This window comes from Triticum aestivum, chromosome 2A (assembly GCF_018294505.1).
Source record: "Triticum aestivum cultivar Chinese Spring chromosome 2A, IWGSC CS RefSeq v2.1, whole genome shotgun sequence".
In the NCBI taxonomy this organism is placed as follows: Eukaryota; Viridiplantae; Streptophyta; class Magnoliopsida; order Poales; family Poaceae; genus Triticum; species Triticum aestivum.
In genome coordinates, this window is record NC_057797.1 from 24,064,292 (window position 1) to 24,069,077 (window position 4,786).

The window sequence follows — 4,786 nt, forward strand, 5'->3', positions numbered from 1 at the left end:
GAGTACTTGAACCCAGATGAACTACTTTCACGACAACTGACCTAACCATCTAAGCTTATGCTTAGGTCGATGTTAATATTTCATTTGCTTTTTTTCCTTTTGGTCGATAGTTAGTGGGCACTTTTGATTTTAATTGGGCCTTATTGAACTAATTTTGTATTTTATCCTCTAATTATAATTGAAAATAAAGTATAAGTTTGATTTCTTATACTTGGGCCAAATTGAGCTAATTTGGTCTTTTCTCCTCTAATAATAAATGAACATAAAATATGAGTTTTGTTTCTGAAAAGGAAACATAAATTAAAAAACGGAGAGCTCGTACTTTAACTATTTACGAATGATATAAAATAAATATTAATAGTAAAGAGGCATTTATCACTAGTTGGATAAAGTCGCAATGCAGAAACTTACATGCACTACAAAAATGTATATATATACTAGACATACGCAACCGAAGAACTACTGCACTTGTTGATTTAGTGAGCGCGTTGCACTCCATCGCCGCCGATAAGCGGGTCATGCAGCTCGTGGAACTGGTCACACTCACACCCCTCGGCGCCAATCTCTGCTAATGCTGCCACGAGCTTCGGCAACACGTTGGAAAGCGCCATTCTTAACCCGGCCGAGCATGATCTATCCTCCTTACTTCCTTGGATGGCGCATGCCTCACCATCGAGCATGCCAACTACGCACCCTCTTAGGTATGCCTCACATGCTCGAAGAATGAACCTCCCCCGGCGGCAGAAGTGATCCTTGACGAAACCCTCAAATCCACTTGGCGGTCGTCGCAACAGGTGGAGCATGGTCCGAAGGGTGAGCAAGTAAGCATTTTCATTGTATGGCAATGCGTTGCGGCATCCCTCTGGCTTGTCGACTAGGGTCTGATAACCGACCTCATTGTAGTATGGTTGGTCGTTGAGTATTAGACCCTGGATAGAGACGACGACCTGCAGGAGACTGGATGTAGCTGGTGACCAGACTTCAGATTCCTCTCCACCAAAGGTGTTGAGAAGGCTGAGGCACACTGTGCCAGAGTTTTAGAGGTTGGGGTTGAGGCGGAGACCGAATGAGTGGTAGTACACCATCGGAGGCACATCAGGATAGGATGGTGGCAGGTGCAGGTCGAAGAAGAAGAGCCCGTCGTGGTAGGGTGTCCCGCTCGCACCAACTATCACGGCCCTGAGCAGGTCCATGCGATCCTCGAACACGCGCATATATATGGTGTCTGGCAAGTTGTTGTTCTCCAGTATTTTCCATTCCTTTTGCACTGCTTTGACCCACCTCTTTCCACCACTAGCGCCCTGAAAAAGAACAGTAAAATTTCATGTTCTGATATTGAATTAAGGTGAGTTTTACAAATTCAAGTAAAATCTGAAAACAAAGCCTTATATCTGGAAACAGAAAAGAAATGTAATTTTGGGTGGTGAACCCACCAGCCCCACATTGTCGATGTAATGGTGATCAAGAGGGCTATGCGTAACATCAAAATATGGGAAGTGAAACTGATCTTCATCACCGGTGGGGTGTTCAATATTTTTGACCTTCTCGGCACAGCCATCATCATCAGCACATGTGTCGTTGCTGGTTAGTGCAGCCGGTATGGCGTGAATCGCATCATGATTGCTTGTACTGTGATGACCATCAGGTACAGCCACATGAGCTCCCTCATTGGCCGCCCCTCCAGCTAATTCCGAGCCAAGTGACGACGACAACAACCTATTGCCAAAATATCTCATGGTTTGAGCCAACACTTGGCGTGCCAGTTGGGACATATACTGGATGATAGCACCCTTCCGGCTTGCTTTTTTTGCTGTACAGCTGTCATCTTCATCCACCAAATCGTCGTCCTCCTCATTCACTGAATCAATGTCACCCTGGACATTACTACCTTCAGGTGGGTTTTGTGGTTCAGTGTACTGCAATCAACATCATAAGTTTATTTAGGAAGCCGCGTCAATTGATTACTAAACAATACTTACATCTTAACAAAAGATTGCAGATAGTTCAGTTCAATCGTCTTTTTGTTTTGCGAATGCAGTTCAATCATCATTGATAGTAGAAGTATTAGGTGACTAGGAGAATTGCCTGCAGCTTGCTACAAACCTATATAGATGCATAGTAATGCCAGATAGATGTTTAGGTAGATACCAGACTATTAGCCGAATCCTCATCTTCACGCTCACCGTCGACGCTGTTAACGTCCACCCAGTCGTCGCCGTCACCGACCATCTCAGCCTCTAGTTCCCAGTAGTACAGCTCAGTGACGATACTAATCTCATCGGGCAACACCTGAAACACAATTGACCAACAAATCCATGAGTGGTTATTGAACATGAGCTGAGAATACTGCAGGTGCAGATACATGCATGTAGTAATAGAAGCTGGAAAAACCATACTGCGGGTGCATACCATTGACACGGTGCTGTCGGCCCACTTGACTTGGACACGCCCATCAACAAGGTCGACAACATGGCCGACCCAAGAAAGATCGGCTGCTGCTCTAACCTCGCTGGCATCAGGACATCCCGACGGTGGCCGGCGTACGACGACATGTCCATAGAAAGCATGGGGACCTGGTTGCAATGCCAAGTCGTAAGCGCTCACGGTGTCGATCTCTGTGGCCTCGTCGAGGCTCGACGCCTCTGTCAACCACGACACACCTACTGTTTGGTCCCCGGAATTCACGCATCGGACAACGCCGACGCGCTTCTTCTCAGTCGTCTGTTCAGTAGCATCCTCTACGACGGCTACAGCATCAGCTGCGGGCGCCACGCCGTCGACAACGTAGAAGCCCGGGAAGAACTCGTGCTCGCTCGTCATCTGGTAGGGGAGAAGACAAGTGGACCGCACCCCACTCTGCCTTGTGCCGTCCTGCCAGAGCACGTCGACGGTGGTGCGGGTGCTGGCGACGCTCATGGGTTGCTCGACCTCCGCCGGCTGCCTCTGCCGCGTCCGCCTACGCCCATCCAGGTGGAGGAGCTTCCGGGTCGGCTGCTTCCGGTGGTGCATCGTCGCGTTCTGCTTTTTCGGTGCTTGTTCTTGCGTGTCTCGAAGTCGAAGGAAGCAGCGATCCCCGACGCCCCAGTAGCAATCGTAGGCGGAGCAGAAGAAGGTCAAATCGGCAGGATCCTGGTAGGCGGGAGGAGCGGACTCCTGCACTAGCCGCGGGTCGGCGCCGTGGTGCGCAGAGGCGATCCAGTGGACGAGAGCTCCCATGATGTGAACCTTGGCGATGGTGCCCACTTTGCGGCTGGGCTTCCAGTATCCACGAAGCCACCGGCAGTACTTGAAGCCGTCCGCCGGCGAGGTGACACGCAGGCCCGGGTAGAAGCTCGATTTCCTCCGGTCGTGAAAAATGCGTTTGTTTGTGGCCACGACTGGGCATAGCTTTGGTCAACGGCGCGCCGCCGATGACCCTGCAGAGGGCGCCGTCGTCAAACACCACGTCGAGCTCGAGGGGCACCTTGACAAGCCGTCCAAGCCACGGCCCGGACACGACAAAGTCGCCGAGGCAGAGCTCTCGGACGCGCCGCAGGCATCCCGGCGCCACCCCGGTCATCGCCATGACCGGTGGCCCCCCGTGGCCGACGAGCTTCACGAGGTCGAGCGTGCTGTTGGACTCCGTGACGACGCCGATCCGGCCATGATGAATATCTGATGACGCCGACACGACGAACTGGCCACTGCGGAAGTAGCCCCTGTCTATGATGGTGATGTCGCGCGCCTCTGCGGTCTCCATTGTGCCGTCGACACGGAAAATCCTGAAGGTGGCAGCTGGGAGAAGAGGTTGGCCGGTGTAGTATAGCCCCGGGAGATGGGCCACCATGCCATGGTCGCCTTTCGGCCCGACGCTCACATGCACGAGGTCACCCTCCAGAATCTGATGATGAATATTGGTACTACTAGATGCCACGGCATCCTCGGCGACGGCGTCCATTGCACCTTTAGGTTTGAGTAGATCGGAATTTCTGATGTTGATTTTGGCACGTACGCAGCTGTATATATATATTGGTATCTTGGCAGGCATGTTTTTCCGGCCGGGAGTTTGAGACTTTGAGTTGAGGTCGGACTGTACGTACGTACAGACATCCGATCCGAGAGGAAGATAAGGTCGGAGCCCGGCCGGAAGTGGAAACGGACTCCCCTTGGGTTTATCTTCTCTTGTGCCTCGCCAAGTCGTGAGTGACATTTTGACGGTGTCCGCACGCAGAGAAAAAAAAAATTTCTGGCACATCCGCCACCACATGCATTCTTGCGTCAGCATTCATAAAAGTTGCCCATTTAATATATTTTTCTAATCCGGCCCGGGGCCCTCCTCCTCACGCCTCCCTCCCCTCGCCGCCGCCCCGACGTGCTGGTGGGCTAAGCCCTGCCAGCGCGGGAGGCGGCGGGGTGTTCCTCCTTCCCCCGTCCGGGCCGATGGATGCGGGTTCCAAGGTCGAGCGGCACCACGGCGACGACAGCAGGGCGGGGGTGGCGTGAAGGGCTGAGGCGTGGTGGGGCGCGGTGGGCTCCAGCGGTGCTGGCCCTGTCGGCGTGCGGCCAGATCTGGGCCGTGGTGCGGGCCGGGAGCGACGAGAGCTGCGGGCGTCCGCCTCTGCCGTGGCCATGCTGGTGGGGGCGAAGGCGCGGCGGCGGTGGTAGGTGGGCGGGCTGCACGATTTCCAGGTGTCCCGTCGGCTGGATGGCGGCGACAGCGCGATTGGACTCCCCGGTAAGCTTGCTCGGGGGTTGGTGGCAGTCCTGACGGGCCCTCCTTGTCGGTGGATGGGGCTGTGTCGGTGGC

At 53.4% G+C, this 4,786-nt stretch overlaps 1 pseudogene; it reads right to left on the reverse strand.

Moving 5' to 3' along the window:
- Nucleotides 1–373: 373 nt before the first annotated feature.
- Nucleotides 374–3,949, reverse strand: LOC123184412 (probable ubiquitin-conjugating enzyme E2 23; annotated as a pseudogene).
- Between the last annotated feature and the right edge of the window lie 837 nt (nt 3,950–4,786).